The sequence below is a fragment of the Lemur catta genome, chromosome X (assembly GCF_020740605.2).
Source record: "Lemur catta isolate mLemCat1 chromosome X, mLemCat1.pri, whole genome shotgun sequence".
Lineage (NCBI taxonomy): Eukaryota > Metazoa > Chordata > Mammalia > Primates > Lemuridae > Lemur > Lemur catta.
Window position 1 is genome coordinate 44741130 of NC_059155.1, and position 24609 is coordinate 44765738.

At 45.0% G+C, this 24609-nt stretch overlaps 1 long non-coding RNA gene across 1 annotated transcript; it reads left to right on the forward strand.

Annotated features, from left to right (window-relative positions):
• Nucleotides 1-5438: 5438 nt before the first annotated feature.
• Nucleotides 5439-24609, forward strand: LOC123628429. The gene is made up of 4 exons (XR_006731636.1): nucleotides 5439-6002; nucleotides 17422-17524; nucleotides 18518-18608; nucleotides 24476-24609. It is a non-coding gene; the product is annotated as an uncharacterized LOC123628429 (long non-coding RNA).

Consider the following 24609-nt stretch of genomic DNA (forward strand, 5'->3'; position numbering starts at 1 on the left):
TAAGGTATCTCCATATTGCTTTTCATAGAGGTTGCAGTAGTTTGCAGTCCCACCAGCAGTGTATGAGTGTTCTTGTCTCTCTTCATCCATGCCAACATGTATTGTTTTGGGACGTTTTGATAAAGGCCATTTTCACTGGAGTTCAGTGATGTCTCATTGTGGTTTTGATTTGCATTTCCCTGATGATTAGAGATGTTGAGCATTTTTTCATGTTTGTTGGCCATTCTTCTATCTTCCTTTGAAAAGTTTCTATTCATGTCCTTTGCCCACTGTTTGATAGGGTTGTTTGATTTTTTCTTGCTGATTTTCCTGAGTTCTAAATAGACTCTAGTTATCAGTCCTTTATTGGATGTGTAGCATGGGAAAATTTTTTCCCATTTTGTAGGTTGTCTGTTTGCTCTCATGACTGTTTCTTTGGGTGTGCAGAAGCTTTTTAATTTAATCAGGTCCCATTTATTTATTTATTTAATTTATTTATTTATTTATTTTTGAGACAGAGTCTCGCTTTGTTGCCCGGGCTAGAGTGAGTGCCGTGGCGTCAGCCTAGCTCACAGCAACCTCAAACTCCTGGGCTTAAACGATCCTACTGCCTCAGCCTCCCGAGTAGCTGGGACTATAGACATGCGCCACCATGCCCGGCTAATTTTTTCTATATATGTATTTTAGTTGACCAGATAATTTCTTTCTATTTTTCAATAGAGACAGGGTCTCGCTCTTGCTCAGGCTGGTCTCAAACTCCTGAGCTCAAGCAATCCACCCGCCTCGGCCTCCCAGAGTGCTAGGATTACAGGCGTGAGCCACCTCGCCCGGCCCATTTATTTATTTTTGTTGTTGCTGTGATTGCCTTTGGGGTCTTCTTCATAAATTCTTTGCATAGGCCAATATCTATAAGAGTCTTTCCCACATTTTCTTCTAGAATGCTAATAGTTTCACACCTAAGGTTTAAGTCTGTTATCCACCGTGATTTGATTTTTGTGAGAGGTGAAAGGTGTGGTCGTGTTTCAGTCTTCTACATGTGGCTATCCTGTTTTCCCAGCACCATTTATTGAATAAGGAATATTTTCCCCAGAGTATGTTTTTGTCTGCTTTGTCAAAGATTAGATGGCTATATGAGGACAGTTTTATATCTGGATTCTCAATTCTGTTCCACTGGTCTGTGTCTCTGTTCTTGTGCCAGTACCAAGATGTTTTAATAACCATAGCCTTGTAGTATAGTTTGAAGTCTGGTAAATTAATGCCTCCCATTTTGTTCTTACTGCCTAAAATTGCTTTTGATAAACAGGGTCTTCTCTGGTTCCATACAAAGCATAAAATTATTTTTTCTATATCTGTGAAAAGTGATGTTGGTAATTTAATAGGGATTGCATTGAATCTGTAGATCACTTTGGGTAGTATAGACATTTTAACAATGTTAGAGGCAAGAAAGTTGAGTAGAAAGGCAGTGTGTGTGTGTGGCTGTTGGGGTATGAGGGGCTGCAAATTAATAAATTGTCCACATATTGGAAGACAGTACTCGGCTGTAAGGGGCATTGAAGAAGATCTTGGGCAAGAGTCTGACCAAAGAGGTGGGGGCTGTCCCTGAACTCCTGAGGCAGGACAGTCCAAGTGAGTTGTCGAGACGTGTTTGTGTCAGGATCTTCCCACGTGAAGGCAAAGAGATTGTAGCTGCCTGGGTCTAAAGGAATGGTAAAGAAAGCGTCTTTGAGTTCCAAGACAGAAAAGTAGGTAGTGGAGGGCGGAATATGAGAAAGTACTGCTTGGCCCAGTGGCCTTCCTTACCGCACTTGAAGCAGGTGCCTGGTGGAGCACGGCTGGTCGCCTTAGACAAGGTCGATGGCTTCATGGGTCCCGCCGGCCACAGGGCTGCAACCAAGGCTCGCACTTGCAGATGTGCCTTTTGGCGGACACGGGCCTCCTTTTAAGCCTCTGCCTGTTCATCTTGCGAATTGAAGACTTTAAATGCCATGTTCACCAGGTCTCGGATAGGGGTCTGAGGGCCCTCCTCTGCCTTTTTGAGTTTTTTTCTGATGTCAGGGGAAGACTGAGTAATAAAGTGGGTTGAAAGGACAGTAGTTTCCGTGGAGGAGGTAGGATCTAGGCGGGTATATTGGATAAGGGCATCTGTAAGGCAGCCGAGAAAGGTCTTGGGGGTTTTTGTGTGCCCTTTCAGTGATTTTCCTGAGTTTATCATAATTTACAGCACGATGTGCTGCAGCCTGAAGGCTGGCAAGGACACACTGTAACATGCGGTCCCACCATTCCCTGCCCTTCCGGCCGGCCGGGGTGTCGTGTTGGTATTCCCACTCCGGCTCTTTGCAAGGGACAGGTTCAGACCCCACCAGCATAGAGTGGTCTGTAAGATGGACTTGGTCAGCATGTCCTTGAGCCCAGACGCACTCCTTTTCATCAGTAGTAAGGGTAGAGGATAGTATAACAAAAATATCATGCCAGGTAAGGTCATATGCCTGTGTCAAGTAGTGGAACTCTTTGGTGTAGGCTGTAGGGTCATCAAAAAATGAACCCAGGTGCTTTTCAATCTGGGAAAGGTCGGAATGGGAGAAGGGAACATGCACCCGTACGACCCCCTCGGTGCCTGCCACCTCCCATAATGGACATATGGGATCTCCGACCAGTTGCCATTCCTGTGACAAAAATTATCAAGGTCTTGTAGAATATTGAAATCAAAAGTCCCATTCTCAGGCCATTGGGAGCCATTGTCCAATTTATATATTGGCCAGGGAGTATTGTAGTAAAGAATGAGGCGCTTGGGCTGGATGTCTAAATCCAGGGCCTTCAGATTGGCCAGCAGATACCCTAGGGGCGTCTCGCGGGGAATTTTGGAAGATTGACTACCCGTGTCACCTCAACCCGGATGGGCAAACAGACAGGAACAGTATCCCCACTATGGAGGAAGCAAAAGTCTGGGGGAACGTCTCCACTGGAGACTAGTCTGCTGGTATGGAAAAGGGTGAGAGGAATTCAGATGTCCCCAAGTAGCCTCAGCCCCTGAATGGGGGAGCCTCCGACATGGGCCCACGGTTTAATGGACAGGGAACAGTTTCCTGGAGAACAGAGGCTCCTGGTGGAGGATCCAGGCTGGGACAACACGGGGTGACTCACCCAGGCCGAGGTAGTCAAGTAGGGACTCAAAGGCAGTCAGCAGAGGTCCTGGTCTGGAATTCGAGAGTTTGCAGAAGGGGGTGGTGCCCCCAAACGCCCCTCCTTGGTTTCAGCACCAAATGTAAGGGTTTTTGGATTGGCTGGTGCCAGAGAAAGAAAGACCAGCAGAGTTGAAAGGGATGAGTAAAGAGGCTTCATTGAAGTGCTCTCAGGTGATGGTAACGAGTTCCAAGAGAGGAGCCTGGACGAGGTTTTTGGGTCCCAGGAGAGAGAGACCCAATAAATCACCCCGCCCAAAAGTCTGAGTGGGTTTATATATGTTTTTTGGGCTGGGGGCTGGGGGTTTCTTCAGTGGGAAAATTTTGGGGTGAAGAGTGAGGAATTTCTTTGTTGCAGTTTTAGGTCGGGCGTCGAGGAGGAGCTTCCTTTTTTCATTAGGGAAAGGAAGAGTGCCGGCCACGAGGCTGACACCACGTTCCTCACCTTTCGAATTCAAAAGCAAATTAGGTTGACACATTACCTTTGTTATGCATTTTGTGGAAATTTTTGCATAAGCTATCTGATCATTCAATGTTTTGCAAATGAGCCACTTACCGACTGATTAAAGTTATTCTTGCACTAGAGGTGGTCTTCTTGTAGTTAAGCATTGTTTACAGTATGTTACCAAGTTGTTGAATTTTCCCTTTGTTTTGTAAATTTTGAACCGTTCCTAACCCTCAGATCTCTTTAAATGTGTTAGGCCACGCCTTTTATGCCTTCCCTACCGCCATACTTCCCGCTGTGCTTAGAGCACTGCAATTGTCTCCTGCGGCCATGTTTCTTCTTCTCCTCAGTATCCTAACTTCCTGACCGAAGGTCTTTATGCACTTATGGACCTTTTTGGAACCTTTTTCCATACCCTACCACCACTTTTGGTGTATTTCTTGAAAGAAAACATCAAAATTCTGTAAAATATTTTAAAAATTCTATACTTTCTCCTAGTTGTTTCTTGACAGTTCCTCCATATTTTTCAGGTATTTGGAGTATTTTTAGGCAATTTTTAATTTTTAAGGAATTTTTTTCTTTGGGATGATTTTTGGTTGACATCACTTTTTTGTATCATTTAGTATTCTTAGTGTATACTGTTTTTGTATATTTGGCCCATCGGGGCTGCGGATACCTGGTTTCATTATTGTTTTTTCTTTGCCCAACGGGGCTGTGGATAGCTGCTTTTTAATTCTTTTTCTTTTTCAAAATTTGCCTATCGGGGCCGTGGATACCTGCTTTTTTTTTTTTTTTTCCTTAGCCCATCGGGGCAGCGGATACTTGCTGTGTCCACCCGCCCCTCCCCCCACTCCTCGCTGGCTGATCGGGGCAACGGACACCCGCTTTTTAAAAATATTTGTTTTTGGCCCATCGGGGCCTCGGATACCTGCTTTTATTATTTTTTTCCTTGCCCATCGGGGCCTCGGATACCTGCTTTTATTATTTTTTTCCTTGCCCATCGGGGCCTCGGATACCTGCTCTAATTTTTTTTTTCCATCGCCCAGCGGGGCTTTATGTGGATGAAGAAGTGTTGGTTTTGTCGGCTGTTCCACTATCTGGAATAGCTACACATTTTTTTCTGCTGATCATTTGGTGGTGTGTGAGTGTATCTACGGCTTTGACAGGAGAATGGCTTTGCAGTTATGCTAAGGCGCTGTTCAGGTTCTGGAGGACAAGTGGCCGCCATTTTAGACTTGCCACATAACTCGGTTTAGGGGTGTTTGTGCTAAGTATAATCTAGGGAGGCAAGATGGATGACAGAGGCAGTCAAGTGCGTCACAGGAGCTAAACGTGTTTGAAGGAGCTAATTTGGGGTTTGTTAGGAGCTTTGCCTGAATTGTATAGGGAGGCAAAGAAACAGGATCTTGTCTTATATCGGCGCTAGGTGAAAATGAGAGGTTCAAGAAGAGTTATGCGCAGGGCTTCAAATGGCGATTTTGACATGAGGCATTGCTCAGGATGGCAGGCTATGGTTTCCCCCAAATGGTGGATCTAGTTCTGCCACAGTGTTCAAGTGGCAGGAAGGCCACATCATGACGAGTGAGGCTTTGTTCCTGTGCATAGCATGCAGTGGACATGTGCGATCACAGATTAAAAGATGGCGGCTGAAGGACTTGCCGCAGTGTGCAACGTAGTGGTCCTCTTTGTCTTTGCTGTGTGCTTTCCATGTTGGATTTCACAGCAGGGACGATATGGCAGACTTTGTCATGTTAATATCATGGCTTTTGTCACCTGGACGTCACAGCAGGTGTTTGTTTAGTATGATCTTGGTGGACTTGCCGCATCATGCTTGCCACTTGGTATTGCCGCACACAGCAGGTATTGCCGCACACAGCAGGTATTACCGCACACAACAGGAATTGCCGCACAGCGCAGGTATTGCCGCACACCGCAGGAATTGCTGCACACAGCAGGTATTGCCTCACACAGCAGGTATTGCGGCACACAGCAGGAGTTGCCGCACACAGCAGGAGACCGGGAGAAACGGTGGGATGGACAGTGCTGGATTGCCACATGACACAACCAATGAGAAATGCAAGTGGAATTGGTCACAATCAGTTAGAGCAGAGGATGTAATTAGACCGATGACACACTGTCCAGCTACTCAGGACAGACTTGTCCCCCCCACCCAGGGAGGACTTGGGTGAATTAGCACATCCCATTCCTTTGTATTGGTGCCATGGGCTGAGGCTAGTCTACTCCCCCCTCCTCGGCCTCTAATCTCTGCACTGTGTGGAGATGGTGGTAAGCCATGGCAAGGACCAGAGTGGATCACAGATGATCGTTGCCCAACAGGTGGGAGAAGAAGAATTCCTGCCTTCCTCAAGAGGAACACCTACCCCGTGGCTAATGCTGGGGTCGGATTTTGATTTATCTTTCCGGTATCAGTCATATTGTCTGATTGTGTGATTTGATGCTGTTTGAATTTAAGTCTTAAGTGACTATTATAGAAATGTATTTAGGGGCTTTATTTGTAGAAAATTCATTTTAATTACATTTAATGCGTTTTCATTTTGGGTTTTAAAAAATTGTTTAAAGTCTCCAGTTTCTCTCTAAATGCCTTAATTTTTTTTTTTTTTGACGAGAGATATTGAAAGTCAAATCATGTGGCATTTTTTAAAAAAAGCTGATTATTTTCTTTAAGATTAGCTTAACAAACTACTTTCCTCTGGCTTTTTGAAGAATTTTAAATCACAGAAACAGTTAATTAAAAGTTTAACGTCATGACTGATTGTAAAAAGGAGTATTTGAAGGTCCACACTGGTCCAGGCCTTGCTTTGTTTCCATCCTTGATAGTGCTGCACTAATTGACTAACGACCTACCTAGTTGGTTAATGGCCTACCTATTCAGCAACTTGATTGCTGTGGTTTGGTATCCTATGCAGGCTCATGCGAATGTTAATGGCCACATTTCAATTTTCCATGACACCCTGCCTTCCCAGTACCCAGTTCCTCCCATGTCCTGCTCCCAGCAACCCCCAGCCTATCCCTGGCCCTTCCCCAGCCCCTATGCTCCATCCCTGCCCCAGCCCCAGCCCCAGCCCCAGCCCGAGCCCCAGCCCGAGCCCCAGTCACCCCAGTCACAGTCGCCGAGACCCCAGCCCCAGCCCCCGCTGGCCCCACCTCCCAGCCCCAGCGCCGCAAGTCCCAGTCCGTCCCAGCCAGGCTTCTTTCTATTTTTTTTTTTTTTTTCTTTTTGAGACAGAGTCTTGCACTGTTGCCCGCGCTAGAGTGCCATGGCGTCAGCCTAGCTCACAGCAACCTCAGACTCCTGGGCTCAAGCGATCCTCCTGCCTCAGCCTCCCGAGTAGCTGGGACTACAGGCATGCGCCACCATGCCCGGCTAACTTTTTCTACGTATTTTTAGTTGTCCGATTCCACCCGCCTCGGCCTCCCAGAGTGCTGGGATTGCAGGCAAGAGCCACCCCGTCCCACACAGCTTGTTTCTAAAGCCACGCTAATTTTCATTGATTCAGCGCTCAAAATAGTCTGTTATTTATCTCATTACAATGGAATATCTACCTACCTCTGGCATTGCCGATCTTCAGTGCTGATGACTGGAGTCGCCATCTTCCATTTGTTAAACAAATTCCTGCATATCAGCATTATTGCCGGTAATTAAAGTTACTCATCTTCTCAGTCTCCTGCGGGTAAGGAAGAAGCCATTGCTCCGCCATGGCTGCAGTCTTCGCAGTCCCAGTTTTCTAAGTAGTTCCAAGCCAGGATTTGTTACCTACTGCATCAGTCTCCCAAAACTTTTTGCACTGAGTGAAATTCTCGAATCCCTGGACTTGAGCAATCGTTCCTTCTTGGCCTCCCAGAGTGGTATGGTTAACGTTAAAGGCAAGAGTCACCACGCCCAGCCTGAGTGAAATTCTAATTGCCAGTTGTCCTGCCCCCTTTTCATTGAATTAAACCCAGCCGGAACCTAATTTTCATTCATCCTGGTGTCATTTGTTGGACAGTTAAGTGCTCAGTCCCAGTTGTCATAGCCTTGCCTAGTAAACAAAGGCACTTTTTTTTTTTTTTTTTTGGCGACAGAGTCTCACTCTGTTGCCCTGGCTAGAGTGCCGCAGCGTCAGCCTAGCTCACAGCAACCTCAAACTCCTGGGCTCAAGCGATCCTCCTGCCTCAGCCTCCCAGGTAGCTGGGGCTACAGGCATGCGCCACCATGCCTGGCTAATTTTTTTCTCTATATATTTTTAGCTGTCCAGATAATTTCTTTCTATTTTTAGCAGAGACGGGGTCTTGCTTTTGCTCAGGCTGGTCTCGAATTCCTGACCTCGAGTCATCCTCCCGCCTCAGCCTCCGGGAGTCCTAGGATTACAAGCATGAGCCACCTCACCTAGCCTGATACTCTTTTAAAGTCCTGCTGTTCTTGGACAATTAAAGAACAAAAATAGTAATTATTCATTGTCCCATCCAGTAATCACAAGTACCTCCAATCCCCTTTGCATCTGCTCTGAGGCAGTGCTGACCACCTGAGACCACATTTCTTAAATTCTTGAGTAGAATCCCAATTGTCCATAGTCCTGCTAAGTACACCAGGGCCCTTTGCAACCTCTTTGCACAACAGCAGAGATGCTCATTCTCAAAGCCCCTTCCCTGGGAATATTAATGGATATAATCATAATTGTTCATGGTCCTACCTAACAGAAAAGACACACCTATGCCCTTTCCATTGCTCCTACATACTGCAAACTACCTACTACCTTGCATTAATATGTAAAATCCTCATTGCCCATGGTCCCACCCATTAGTCTAGGATGTCTCCTACCTATACCTCCATGCTATTGTTGCTGAATTCTTAACTACCCAAGGTTCCTTCTCTTAAACAGCTGATATGCATAATTGCATATACCATGGCTCTGTGCAATAAAAAATGGATTCTCACCCCATCCCACCCTCTGTGAAATGTTGCTAGGGAATGAAAATTATTCAAGAACCCAGCTCTTGGACAGTTAATCAGCACAGTTGCAGTTGTCCAGAGTCCTGTCTATTAGAAAGGGCCACTGTATCCTACGTGCATGCTATAATGTGGGCTGATCACCCAAGGCCACTTCTCTTGAATTAATGATGTCCATAATTGCATTCGTACAAGATCTTGTGTACTAGCTTCATCCACTCTCTGTATTCCAGCAGCATAACCTTACTAAACAAGACCTCTGCACTGGACAGTTTATATGCATAATCTTGATTGATTAGAACTGAGTTTTTTATATCAGGATCCTCTTGCTATATATCAAGAGGGTGCTGATTACCTAATGGCCCTCCTTCTGAAATTACTGGAGTGCAAAACTGCAACTGTCCGTTTCCCATTAGTATGAGATCGCGTTCCCTCATACTCCTTTTGCCTCATTGCAGGGGGTACTTGGGACTGTAAATGTGGGACTGTAAATTGCAATTTCTCCGGTCCATGAAACTAAGGTCCCACCTAATCATACCCTCTTAGCAATAGAGGGTGTTAACCACTAAAGAAGCCCCGCCTTTTGTACTGTTAAGGTGCACAGTAGCATTTGTTCCTCTTTCTGTGTACTAGGTAAAAGACCTCACTCATTTCCCTTAAATTCAGCAGTGGATAACCTCTGCTGAAGACCTTTGCAGTGGGATAGTTAACATGAACCATGGTAATTGGTCACAGCTGTCTTTCAGATCAGTTCCACTGTACACTCCTTGTTTTACAGCAAGGGGTATTAATTACCTTCATTACTTTTTCCTGGGACTGTGAATGTGCCAAATTCCAATATTCGTTTTCCCTCCCTTCAAACTAATGCCCCACTCCTTTTATATTAAAGCAAGGGATGCTGGTGACCCAAAGTCCTTCTCCTGGGACTCTTAATGTGTATATTTCCAATTGGCATGACTCTTAATCTGCATATTTCCAGTTGTCTATGGTCTCTCCCAATAAGCTAGTATTATAGCAGGAGGTACTGATGCTTAAAGTTTTTCTCTTGCACTGTTCATGTGCAAAATTGCTCTAGGATTCCATCCCCTCAAACCTCCTTTGCATAAAAACAGGAGCAGCCATGGCTGCTGCTCTTATACTGATTAAATGTGTATAATTTACAGTAGTTGATGTGCCCTTAGAGTCAAAGCCCATTTCCTTGCTCCATTTGCATTATTGCAGGAGCTTCTAAATAACCAAGATTCACTCTTATGCATACTTACATTTTCTCCTGTACTTTTACACCAGGTAAGGACCCCACCTACTCTGTTTACATTCCACCAGGAGGTAATTACTACTCAAGACCCTTAGACTAGTAAAGTTAATGTGCACAATCTTAGTTGTCTTGTACAGGCTCTCAGTTGTCCACAATTATACATTTTAGATCAGGACTCCTGTACTTATCAAAGCAGAGAGTGCTAACAAACATAAAGCCCTTCTCTAATTACGTATATTATGCACATATACATAATTGCAATGTCAGTGGTCCTTCAAGTTAGGCTTAGGTCTCTGACCCTTCACATCCTCTTGCTTTATTGCGTGGGGTACTGTTCACTTAAGGCCCCTTTCTCAAACTGTTAATGTGCCTAATGAAAATTCCATTAGGATCCCTGCCCTTCACACTTCCTTTGAAGTACAGCACGGATGCTGACCCCTAAGGCCCCACTTTTTTGCTTGTTAATATGTGTGACTGTATTTGTCCAGGTTCCTATGCACTAGACAAGGAAGATCTTCCCCCATCCCCCACCTTTCCCTTCCAGCAGGAAGTGCCCGCTCTATAAGATCCTTATGTTTGGGCAGTCAAGGTGCACAATTGTAAGTGACCACAGCCATGCACCTTGGACACTAATGTGCTTAACTGCACACGGCTCATCCCATTTGCGTAAGATCCTACTCTCAGACCCCTTTGTAGTACAGCAGGGGTGCTGATCACCAAGGCCCCTTTTCGTGGCCTGTTATGGGGATGATGCTTGTCCGAGTTCCTGTGCACTAGACAGGAAGCCTCCCTACCCCACCCCACCCCCAATCTTCCTTTCCCTTCCAGCAGGAAGTGCCCACTGTATAAGATCTTTATGTTTGGGCAGTCAAGGTGCACAATTGTAAGTGACCACAGCCATGCACCTTGGACACTAATGTGCTTAACTGCACACGGCTCATCCCATTTGCGTAAGATCCTACTCTCAGACCCCTTTGTAGTACAGCAGGGGTGCTGATCACCAAGGCCCCTTTTCGTGGCCTGTTATGGGGATGATGCTTGTCCGAGTTCCTGTGCACTAGACAGGAAGCCTCCCTACCCCACCCCACCCCCAATCTTCCTTTCCCTTCCAGCAGGAAGTGCCCACTGTATAAGATCTTTATGTTTGGGCAGTCAAGGTGCACAATTGTAAGTGACCACAGCCGTGCACCTTGGACACTAATGTGCTTAACTGCACACGGCTCATCCCATTTGCGTAAGATCCTACTCTCAGACCCCTTTGTAGTACAGCAGGGGTGCTGATCACCAAGGCCCCTTTTCGTGGCCTGTTATGGGGATGATGCTTGTCCGAGTTCCTGTGCACTAGACAGGAAGCCTCCCTACCCCACCCCACCCCCAATCTTCCTTTCCCTTCCAGCAGGAAGTGCCCACTGTATAAGATCTTTATGTTTGGGCAGTCAAGGTGCACAATTGTAAGTGACCACAGCCGTGCACCTTGGACACTAATGTGCTTAACTGCACACGGCTCATCCCATTTGACTACGATCCTACTCTCAGACCCCTTTGTAGTACAACAGGGGTGCTGATCACCAAGGCCCCTTTTCTTGGCCTGTTATGGGGATGATGCTTGTCCGAGTTCCTGTGCACTAGACAGGAAGCCTCCCTACCCCACCCCACCCCCAATCTCCCTTTCCCTTCCAGCAGGAAGTGTCTGCTCTATAAGATCTTTATGTTTGGGCAGTCAGGGTGCACAATTGTAAGCGACCACAGCCGTGCACCTTGGACACTAATGTGCTTAACTGCACACGGCTCATCCCATTTGACTACGATCCTACTCTCAGACCCCTTTGTAGTACAGCAGGGGTGCTGATCACCAAGGCCCCTTTTCGTGGCCTGTTATGGGGATGATGCTTGTCCGAGTTCCTGTGCACTAGACAGGAAGCCTCCCTACCCCACCCCACCCCCAATCTTCCTTTCCCTTCCAGCAGGAAGTGCCCACTGTATAAGATCTTTATGTTTGGGCAGTCAAGGTGCACAATTGTAAGTGACCACAGCCGTGCACCTTGGACACTAATGTGCTTAACTGCACACGGCTCATCCCATTTGACTACGATCCTACTCTCAGACCCCTTTGTAGTACAGCAGGGGTGCTGATCACCAAGGCCCCTTTTCTTGGCCTGTTATGGGGATGATGCTTGTCCGAGTTCCTGTGCACTAGACAGGAGGCCTCCCTACCACACCCCACCCCCAATCTTCCTTTCCCTTCCAGCAGGAAGTGCCCACTGTATAAGATCTTTATGTTTGGGCAGTCAAGGTGCACAATTGTAAGTGACCACAGCCGTGCACCTTGGACACTAATGTGCTTAACTGCACACGGCTCATCCCATTTGACTACGATCCTACTCTCAGACCCCTTTGTAGTACAACAGGGGTGCTGATCACCAAGGCCCCTTTTCTTGGCCTGTTATGGGGATGATGCTTGTCCGAGTTCCTGTGCACTAGACAGGAAGCCTCCCTACCCCACCCCACCCCCAATCTCCCTTTCCCTTCCAGCAGGAAGTGTCTGCTCTATAAGATCTTTATGTTTGGGCAGTCAGGGTGCACAATTGTAAGCGACCACAGCCGTGCACCTTGGACACTAATGTGCTTAACTGCACACGGCTCATCCCATTTGACTACGATCCTACTCTCAGACCCCTTTGTAGTACAGCAGGGGTGCTGATCACCAAGGCCCCTTTTCATGGCCTGTTATGGGGATGATGCTTGTCCGAGTTCCTGTGCACTAGACAGGAAGCCTCCCTACCCCACCCCACCCCCAATCTTCCTTTCCCTTCCAGCAGGAAGTGCCCACTGTATAAGATCTTTATGTTTGGGCAGTCAAGGTGCACAATTGTAAGTGACCACAGCCGTGCACCTTGGACACTAATGTGCTTAACTGCACACGGCTCATCCCATTTGCGTAAGATCCTACTCTCAGACCCCTTTGTAGTACAGCAGGGGTGCTGATCACCAAGGCCCCTTTTCTTGGCCTGTTATGGGGATGATGCTTGTCCGAGTTCCTGTGCACTAGACAGGAAGCCTCCCTACCCCACCCCACCCCCAATCTCCCTTTCCCTTCCAGCAGGAAGTGCCCACTGTATAAGATCTTTATGTTTGGGCAGTCAGGGTGCACAATTGTAAGCGACCACAGCCGTGCACCTTGGACACTAATGTGCTTAACTGCACACGGCTCATCCCATTTGACTACGATCCTACTCTCAGACCCCTTTGTAGTACAGCAGGGGTGCTGATCACCAAGGCCCCTTTTCGTGGCCTGTTATGGGGATGATGCTTGTCCGAGTTCCTGTGCACTAGACAGGAAGCCTCCCTACCCCACCCCACCCCCAATCTTCCTTTCCCTTCCAGCAGGAAGTGTCTGCTCTATAAGATCTTTATGTTTGGGCAGTCAAGGTGCACAATTGTAAGTGACCACAGCCGTGCACCTTGGACACTAATGTGCTTAACTGCACACGGCTCATCCCATTTGCGTAAGATCCTACTCTCAGACCCCTTTGTAGTACAGCAGGGGTGCTGATCACCAAGGCCCCTTTTCTTGGCCTGTTATGGGGATGATGCTTGTCCGAGTTCCTGTGTACTGGACAGGAAGCCTCCCTACCACACCCCACCCCCAATCTCCCTTTCCCTTCCAGCAGGAAGTGCCCACTGTATAAGATCTTTATGTTTGGGCAGTCAAGGTGCACAATTGTAAGTGACCACAGCCGTGCACCTTGGACACTAATGTGCTTAACTGCACACGGCTCATCCCATTTGCGTAAGATCCTACTCTCAGACCCCTTTGTAGTACAGCAGGGGTGCTGATCACCAAGGCCCCTTTTCGTGGCCTGTTATGGGGATGATGCTTGTCCGAGTTCCTGTGCACTAGACAGGAAGCCTCCCTACCCCACCCCACCCCCAATCTTCCTTTCCCTTCCAGCAGGAAGTGTCTGCTCTATAAGATCTTTATGTTTGGGCAGTCAAGGTGCACAATTGTAAGTGACCACAGCCATGCACCTTGGACACTAATGTGCTTAACTGCACACGGCTCATCCCATTTGCGTAAGATCCTACTCTCAGACCCCTTTGTAGTACAGCAGGGGTGCTGATCACCAAGGCCCCTTTTCGTGGCCTGTTATGGGGATGATGCTTGTCCGAGTTCCTGTGCACTAGACAGGAAGCCTCCCTACCCCACCCCACCCCCAATCTTCCTTTCCCTTCCAGCAGGAAGTGCCCACTGTATAAGATCTTTATGTTTGGGCAGTCAGGGTGCACAATTGTAAGTGACCACAGCCGTGCACCTTGGACGATGTGCATAATTGCACATCGTGCATCTCATTTGAATAAGGTTCTACTCTCAGACCCTTTTTGCAGTACAGCAGGTGTGTTGATCACTAAAGCTTCTTTCCTTGGCTTGTTCATGTTCCTCTGTACCAGATAAGGACACCCTCCCTCCCACTCCATTTGGTTTTAAGCAGGGTATGCCCACTACTGTAAGATTCTTATATTTGTACAAAGTATGTGGTTTTGATGACCATGACCATGTCCCTCGGACATTAATTGTTATGTGGTTCATCCTGTTTAACCAACGTCCTATCCTCTTGCCCTCAATTTGCAGTTTACCAGAGGTGTGGACCCCTAAATCCCCTTTTCTTGGGCTGTTAATGTGAATAATTGCATTTGCGTGGGATCTTGTGCACTGGACAAGGACATTCCCCCTTGGACTCCCTAGCTTGGATGGGGAATGTGCGGCCTTCTGATTTCAAGATTGTTCTTTTTTAAGCACCAAAGGAGGCAAGAAAAGCTTCATCTTTCTCTGCACCCCTTTTAATAAAGGGATTTTTTCTGTAAAATTTGGATTCAGTCAAAAGGCTGTACTTAAGGACCCCAGGACCTTTACATTTGGACAGTTATTATGCATAATTGCAGTTGTTCACAACCCTGTAACTTTCAGGACCATCGTGCCTCCTTTGTGTTACTGCAAGGGATACTGTTTTCCTCCAAGGCCCCTTGTAGTGGACTGTTAACATACATAATTGAAATGTTCTTTTGTCTTCATCAGTAGACTAAGGTCATACACCCTAACCCTTCCTTTGCAGTACAGCAGGGTGTGCTGATCAACCAAGGCCCTATTCTTTGGGACTGTTAATTTGTGCAATTGTATTACCTCCTATTTTGTGCACTAGATAAGGAGCCCACCTACTTTCTTAACATTTTCAGTAGGTAGTGCCCACTACTCGAGACTCTTTCACTTAGAAAGTTCATGTGAACAAACACGATTTTCTAAGCATGTCTTACACCACCAGAACCCTTCCTGTATCCTCCTTGCTTTAGAGCAGGGGATGTTGTTCACCGAGTGCCCCTTTTGGACTTTAATGTGCATTAATGCAATTTCCCATCCCTTGTTTTGGACCAGGATTTTATCTTCTCATAGCCCCTTTGGGTTAAGTGCGTATTAACTATGAATGATCCCCTCTCTTTTGAATATTAATGTGCATAATTATATTTGTCTGTGGACCTGTATAGTAGAAAAGGACCCTGTGCTCCTGCCACTGCTTTTTTGATAGCTGCTGAGGAGTGCTAAATATTCATAACCTCAGCTCATGGACAGTTAATATGCAACAATAACCGTTAGTAAGAGTACTGATCATTAGATAGATCCCTTGCATCCTCTTTGCATATATCATGGGTATTGACCAACTAAGGCCTCTTGGACTGGTAATGTGAATATTTGCAATTATACATGCCCCTTTCTGTTAAACTGGGATATTATGCCCTCACACCCACTTTGCATTACTGCAGGGGCTGCTTCCTACCCAAAACTTCTCCGGGACTGTTAATAGACACAATGGCAATTATCAGTGATTTCTTCCTTTCCTAAAACTTTCCTGGGATTATTAACAGGCACAATGGCAATTATCGATGGCTTTTTTCCTCCCTGGCCTTGTGAAGCAAGCATCCCTCACCCCCAGTTTCCCATGGCATAATAAAGTATAAACAGTGCAGTGTGCCATGCACTTGTCTATCCAACAATGGCCCGTACTCCCACTCCTTTTGCATTACTCCAGTGTATAAAATCCTAGGTAGCCATGGTCTCACCCTTCATACAAGGTCTTCCCTTTCCCTGCCCCTGTCTGCCCTTGGCCCCTTCTTATGGGCTACTAATGCTCACAATCTCAGTTGTCCATGTATCCAGCCATTAGATAAGATTGTGCTCCCTCTCTCCCCACTTCTTCCTGGCCCTGCCCCTTTGGCCTCTTTGCTGGGTAATGTTGACTGACCAAAGCCCTTTTTCTTAGACTTAAAAAGTTAACAATCCCAGACATCATTGGTTTACCTACTTTGTATTGCTATAATGTCTCAGTTGCACTGTCCTTGCTCCCGCCCATTATGAAGCCCTCTATTTCTTTTGCATTGCTTCTGAGTAGTGCTAACTACCCAAAGCCCTCTCTGTGTTGTTTAATGAACACAGTACTAATTGTCCCATTTTTAAGCCCATCAGTCCAAGGTCTCCCTACCACTTTGGTGTCTTTGTGCAGTGTTGACTATCAAAAGCAGGCCTGAACTAGGTGTATGAACCTTAACTCTTTTTCTTTCATTTGTTAATGATCTCAGTTTAAATTATTGTCCGATTCTGGGGACAGGAACTATTCCTGTCCACCTCTTTTACTGCTTTGCAGTGCAAAATACTCAAGGCAAGTCAGGCCCAGGAAGCCGGGTTGCTACCCTTTATTTTATGTTTTTAATATACAGCATCAAATTGTCTCCCCAGCAAGGAAGGTTAGCACTTTTTTTGCATTTTTCAAGAGGAGATTGCCTGGTTAAAAATCTCTCCTTGTCTCCTTTGTATATTGCTATTGTACAGTGCCAGTTGCTAGGATACAACCAGAAAATTTACTATTGATTTTTTAATCTTTTATGAAAGACATCTAGATTGCAAAGTGGAATTGATAACCTGGTCATTTTTTTACCCCTCCCCCAATCCATTGATGTTATGTACCTGATGACCAGTGTATCTCATTTTCTCATTTTACTGAGGGTGGTGGATCTGTGGATAGACCACTGTGACTCTTGCTATTTTAATATTACCAAAGGAGACTAGTATCTTTGTTTGGGCTGTACCACCATTTTAGAACCAATCCTTGTTTGAGCTTTAACACCATTGACTTTAAGAAAAATGACCTACACTTTCTAATCCTTAAATTTCTTCATCTACTTATTTCAAGAATAATGCTGTAAAAGGATTAAAGGAGAGAATATATGCCGAGGCACTTTTAAGAAGCATAGGTCACCTTGTTTGATTAATCTATTATATAAAATGAACCATTTAATTATGCTATTAATTTTAAGTAGTTTGAAACACCACCCTGAAGTGAGTACTTATCTGAGAAATGATGAAATCAGTTTGCCCATTTTATAAGAAAAATAAGCCAAGATCTAATAATTTATATTTCAACAGTGAGAGATAGCTGCCTAGTAAAAATGAATTAATATCCCAGCCTCTAGTGTACAGGGTGTTTGTGGCAAAGGAGCATTTAATATGGAATTGCTGAAGCAAATAACTAGTTAATGCAACAGAAGTTCTTTTTAATCACTTGAAAAGGATACTATTTCTCTGAGAAGAATGTCAAAAGATTGGCCCAGCTCAGTGTGCAGTTTGCGCTACTAGCTCCTTGGACTGCTGTAAGAAGAGTCTCTGGAATACTGTAAGTACTACTTTGTAGTTATTAAGTAATCTTTTCCCCATTCTATTTTCTTTCTTTTAAATGCCACCCATAGAAAAGTCAGAGGGTCCAGTCATAAGCTTGAGCTTTTAAGGTTTAAGGATTGAGGGTATAAATCTGATACTTTGGCTCTTTGCACCATTTTACTATATTTCTGTCCAAGAACAGATGGCCATGGATAATCCAGACCAGCGATACTTTTTTAGTTTGGAATCTTTAGTTTGGAACCAAGAGGGCAGTGGAGAACTGTAAGTTTTAGAAGAAAACCTTGACCTTCCTTGCCTACTTTATACTGTAGTTTATATGCCCTCTTTCCCTTCATCTTTTTCAATGGTGTTTTTTTTCAAAGAAGCCTAGCATCCTTGATGTAAAACAAACACAAAGTCCAGCTGAAAAAATATTCTTTAACACAAAATTTGAAACTCTTTTTGGTGCATATCTATGCATCCTAGCAGGAGCAACAAGAATCATATAAATGAGTTGGGCTTCTCTTACTGCCCATTTTAATTCATGTCCATATTTCTTTATAGCTTGTCTCCCCCACCCCCACCCCCAATGCCCAATGACTTTGGCTGACTCGGGGTAATATACATAATGGTACTGAATCTTCTTGAAAATGTGGTCTGTGCCACTGTTTCTCAAACTCAAGTAATGTTTCAGGATGAAACACCTTTTAAAGGAACAAAATTTTCTGAGACCCTAAATAATATTTGTTTTGAGGAACACTGACTTAAGAAAGTTATTTGAAATGTAAACATGTTTTCCAATTTCAAGTAATTTTTGTCAAAGACATGTTTTATGCAATTCATGTGGAACTTAGGGATCCATGAAAATATATCCACAGACCCCTAGTGTTCTTATCATCCCAATTTGAGAAACACTGGTCTATGCTTATGAAATCTTCTATTGCTACTAATCAAATTGTTATTCATTCTCAATGTTCAACTATAACTATTATTGGAATTTGTTTTAAAGGGATGAATTTAGAGGCGGTTCTGTACCACAACTCAAGAGGAACGATGGCTTGATTTTTGGTGGATTGGTGCCTCATAGATAGCATCCAAAGGTGAATCTTGGAGTTGGATTTCAATTCATTGCTTGCAATAATCTCTATCCTTAAGAAAAATCTCAGCAGTTGTAAAAGAGGATGCTCTAGAAATGTGGGCATCTTCAAAACCGAGATAATTCTTGTGTTAATTCAATAAATATTTATTATGCCAGGCACTACAAAACCAGACATAATTTCTGCCAAGGGATTTGCTTTCTTATGGTGGATGCAGAAATGAACAATTCATTATGGTGTTGTGCAGTATGTTGAGTACCATAAAAACGGTAGGAAGTGGGGCACAGAGGAAGAGTGGCAGAAACACTCTTATTGAGCAAAGTAATAGGGAAAATGCAAGGTGTGACCTTGGTTGGTCAGCTCAGGATGTGTAAACTTAAGGCTTACAGGCACTGTTCCAGTATATCTTGCTTTTTGCAAGTGCATTTTAATGAACCATATGTTCCCTTACATGGAGTGAATTGCTATTTCTCATGGATTGGGAGTGGGAGTTAGATGCTGGCAAAGTTATGAAAAAGTTCTGAACTGGGAATAAAACTTAGATTTTAGTCTTGATGCTAACTTTAGTTCAAATTGCCATCAATTTGAACTTCAACATCTCAGGACTGTGGATAAATTAAGATAGGGACTTAAATTGAATGCCACAATCCCTCAGAATGGCATTTTAAAAGATCAATAAAAGCAAGCACTTAAATTTTTTTTTTGGCATTTCTCTAAATGATTATCATGATTTCTGACTTTTATAGAACCTTAATGTATAAGATTACAGGAAGTTTTCTGACCCTAGTTTTGTACATCTTTTCTCACACCCCCTTTCAGCTTTCTCTTTCTGTAACATTTCTACCCATTTCTCTGGCCACCTGCCTAAATTACAAAAGACCATGAGACTGAGGGCTGTTATGATTAAGCATTCATAATTTCTTTTCAGGGTATTTGGGCCCTGGTTATCAAATGTATGGCCTGGATGGGAGTTTGTGTCTTGAAGTAATGAATTAAAAGTTGGTCTGTGGTGACTGCTGGAATATTCTTTTTTTTTTTCGAGACAGAGTCTTGTTCTGTTGCCTGGCCTACAGTGCCATGGCATCAGCCTAGCTCACAGCAACCTCAAACTCCTGGGTTCAAGTGATCCTCCTGCCTCAGCCTCCCAAGTAGCTGGGACTAAAGGCCTGCGCTACGACACCCAGCTAATTTTTCTATTTTTAGTAGCAACAGGGTCTCGCTCTTGCTCAGGCTGGTCTCAAACTCAAGTGATCCCCCTGCCTCGGCCTCCCAGAGTGCTAGGATTACAGGCGTGGGCCACCACACCTGGCCTGGAATATTGTCATATGTGAAAGCATCCTGAAAAAATTCTTTCAGCTTAAACAGAAGGAAACTAGAAGTTAGATCTAAACACGCTAATATTTCTTTTGTTCCTCTAAACTTTGTAAGCTTGGATGACAAAAGAGTACTTATATGTATAGTTAAACAGAGCTAATGCCTTCCTGTGCTTCAGGTCTTACAGATTGCATTGAAAGGAAACCTGCTATTCCTACTACCATATTTTGGGTTGCAGACAAGTAGCATTTTACAGGGGTGTCCTTCAAAATACAACTCAAGTTGGATCCTCAAGTATTTGAGACTTAGCTGGCCTGCTGAATTTGACAAACTAAACTTCAGTGGCCATGCACAGTTATATATCAATGTGTTGGGCCATTGAGTTGGATATGTTTTTGTGGTGATTTAGGCTTTAATTCATAGCTCTTCCTTGGCCTCTCCACATTAGAGCACTGAGATATGGAACATTGGACTCCTTCTGCATCTTGTACAAATGAGTTTGGTAAAGAACTCTTTCCTTTACTGTTTTGTTTTGATGCCTATATTGGAAATGAGCTTTTGATTTTTTTCTTGTTAGGATAAGAAATTAAAACAAAATATAAATTAGACTAGTGCTAGACTTCTTAGATTATGGGTAGAAGGGTAGAATTAAAGTATTATTTTCTTTAACCAACTAGAATGTTATTCTTTTAGTTTCCCTGGAAATATTTGAGACTATACAGTAGACCTAAGTAATATCTTCTTATTGCATAATCTATGTAATCAAATGCTTAAAAGAATTTAAAAATAGGGATATGGCTGGGAGATCAGTGTACTTTACTGGGTCCCATTATAAAATGTCTAGGTTATTTTACCCATAGCTTTAGAAACTGTTGGCAGACTATATTTTATAGTGTGGTGTTACTATGATTGCCATTGTACAGTGTTGGGGTATAATCACTCTACAATCTATATATTAAAGTTTTCCAGCCTTATAGGTCTCCCTTGACTGAAAACTAGCTACTAATTCACTGACTTGCTTTTAGAACAGATTGACTAGGGCTTTCTAGGAAATCTGTTGATGTGCAAAAAGAACAAAGTTTAATTGCTAAAGACTTTTAAAAAATAACCTTTTGATATTATGGATACCTGGCTATTTGGGCCTTGTATATTTCTTTTTTTAAATTTTTATATATATATTTTTATTTCAGCTCATTATGGGGGTACAAAAGTTCAGGTTATATATGTTAACCATGTCCCCCCATCCCCCCCTAGTCTGAGCTTCAATCATGTCCATTCCCCAGACAGTGCGCATCGCACTCATCAAGTAGGTATACACCCATCCCCTCCCCCCAGCCCCAGGGCCTTGTATATTTCAACTTCAAAACTGAGTACAATTAAATCCATATAAACAGAAAAGAGGCAAGTCTTTAGATTAGATCTGTAAATAATGATGGGGCCTACGGTTACATTTTGTAACCGTAGAACACAGACTTACCAGTTCTCAGGTTCCATTTTGCTTGCTTTTTAAAAACTGTGTCTTAGAAGTCTTCAGCACCTGGTTGGGAGATTTAAAAAAAAAAAAAACCTTTTAATTTTATACCAGTTTAGAGATTTACAGAACAATTCTGAAGACAGTTATAGAGTTTCTGTATATTTCACACAAGTTTTCCCCAGTGTTACTATCTTACATTAGTATCTTACATTTGTGACAATTAGTATCTTACATTTGTGACAATTAACAAACCAATATTGCTACATTATTTTAAACTAGGGTCCATATTTTACTTAGATTTTCTCAGTTTTAGTATCAATTAGTATCAATTAGTGACAATTAGTATCTTACATTTGTGACAATTAACAAACCAATATTGCTACATTATTTTAAACTAAGGTCCATATTTTACTTAGATTTTCTCAGTTTTCCCTTAATGCTTTTATGTTACAGGGTCCCATCCAGGATACCGCATTGCTTGTGTCCTTGGTAGTACGTCTCCTTGGGCTCCTCTTGGTTTCTTGGATACTTTTTGTTTTAATGAACTTCACAGTTTTGAGGACTAATGGTCAGGTATTCTGTAGAATGTCTCCCTATTGGGATTTGTCTCATGTTCTTTTCATAATTAGATTGGGTTTATTAGTTTTTGGGAGCAGGACCAAAGAGACAGAGTGCCATTCTTATCATTTATCAAGAGTACATGCTATCAATCATGTGGATATTGCCCTTAATCACCTGTCTGAGGTTACCGTTAGGTTTCTCTACTGTGAAATTATTTTTTATTTTCCCTTTCCATACTGGACTCTTCAGAAGTAAGTCACTATGTGCAGCCAACACTTTAAGAAGCAGGGAATTATCTTCCATCTCCATGAGGGCAGAGTATCTACATAAATTATTTGGAATTCTTCCGCACAGGAAGTTTATCTTTTCTCCCCAATTTATGTATTTATTCAATCATTTTTTTTATCAGTATGACCTCATAACTTTCAGTTATGTTCTAGCTTTGATCATTTTTTTCAGTAACTCCCTGACATAACTCCCTCATTGTGAGTCTTTCGTTTGAACACTTTTTTTTTTTTTTTCACCTTCCCACCCTTCCTGGCCAGACTGGGGGCAGGATGTTGGCTCCCAGGTCAAGGTCTTGCAAGGCAGGGCCCTCCCCTCCCTGGGCCTCAGCTTTTCCATCTCTCATCTGTGCAATGGGGTTGACCAAACCCCATCCAGAGCCACTGGATGGCAAACCCCTGAGCAGAGGAGAGGGGCTGCCATGCCGCTCCACGTGTCCCACCCAGCAGGTTGTGGAACTTTCAAGCCCTGGAAGCAAAACAGGATGGGGAAGGCTCCGTAGGACTGAGGCCAAGTCACTTTGCCCCTCCCCTGCTGCCTTGTGGGGAGGCCGGACACTGACCTAGGCCTTAGCCTCGGCCCCGTCTGTCCCTCTGCCTCCAAGCTCTCTCATCACCTCTTCGGAGAAGTCCTCCTGAGCTGCCTGTCCTGGCTACGTAGCCTGTGTTCTCTGCACAGCACTGGGGCGCGTCAGAAGCAGCCCATGTTCACATAAGCGCTGCGTCCACCCCTCGCGTGCTCGTGACCGATCCCCTAGGACAGCACCTGGCACAAAATAAGCTCCCAACACGGTGTCACGATGTGACCCAGTGGCCCCTGGACCTGCGCTGTCCCTGCGCGCTACGCGACCCGCCACTGCGCGGCCCCGCACCCAAACAGACCAAGGCGCCTTCGGAGGCAGCGGGGTCACCCGTGGAGGAGGAGGGGACAGGACATCCCTGTCCCCGGGGAAGGGAGCGGGGACCGTCGCAGGGCTCCACGGGGCTCCCTCTCCCGCCATGGCAGGACCCGGGGAGCAGTTCCCCTCCTTACCTGAGAGTCCCGTGTCGCAGTCAGGCCCCACCGCCGCTGCCGCCGCCGCCAATCCGCCGCCGCGGGACCCGGCACAAGCCGCCACACTGCGGGACCCGGCACAAGCCGCCACACTGCGGGACCCGGCACAAGCCGCCACACTGCGGGACCCGGCACAAGCCGCGACACTGCGGGACCCGGCACAAGCCGCCACACTGCGGGACCCGGCACAAGCCGCGACACTGCGGGACCCGGCACAAACCGCGACACTCCGGCCTCCAGCGCCGCAGCGAGGCGACTGGGCTGGGGGGCGTAGCTCAAAAGCCGCAGGTGCCAGGAAGTAGGGGTGGGGAGCCCGGAAAAGTGACCCGAGGTCAACGCCCCGGGACCCCCCACAGGGGACCGCCCACAGCGCTTCTGGCAGCAGCTACCTGGAAGGCAAAACAGTCCCTTGCCTCCAGCCACAATTCTGAGCACTTTCTTATTTTGGGCACTGCAGTATGCTCCATGCTCATTTGTTATTTCCTGCCTGATCCTAGAGTCAGCTGTTTCTCCAGGGGGCCTTGATTCCTTTTATTGGAGAATGATATTAGAAATCAAGATCTGAGGCCGGGCGTGGTGGCTCATGCCTGTAATCCTAGCACTCTGGGAGGCCGATGCGGGTGGATGGCTTGAGGTCAGGAGTTAGAGACCAGCCTGAGCAAGAGCGAGACTCCGTCTCTACTAAAAATAGAAAGAAATTATCTGGCCAACTAAAAGTATATATAGAAAAAATTAGCTGGGCATGGTGGGACATGCCTGTAGTCCCAGCTACTCGAGAGATTGAGGCAGGAGGATTGCTTGAGCCCAGGAGTCTGAGGTTGCTGTGAGCTAGGCTGATGCCACGGCACTCTAGCCCAGGCAACAGAGCGAGACTCTGTCAAAAAACAAAACAAAACAAAACAAAACAAAAAACAAATTTAGTCAGCTCTTAAGGTGGTTATTGGTTTGACCCATATTTTCATGGAGCTCTTTTATCTTCATTTGCCTAATCTTTCTGTGGTACCGACAGTGCTTTTCATTACATGACCTTTGGGAGACCAAACAGGCTACAAAGTAGGCAGAAGACACCTATGTCTAATGCTTCAGCTTATACTTTCTAGTTTTTTTCCTTAGGGTATTTGTAACAGTTTTGATATCCTACTGGTGCTTTGGTAGCCTACTGAACCTTGTCTTTCTTTTCAAGGACATTCTGAGCATGTGAAACCTGAGAACTGCAAGCAGCTGTAAGAGGCTCCAAATTCAGCAGATCTTTCCTTTTGAGAATCTGGGACAAACTCTAGCTAATCTGAGCGGATGGCTTGCAAGCCACCTGGAGAA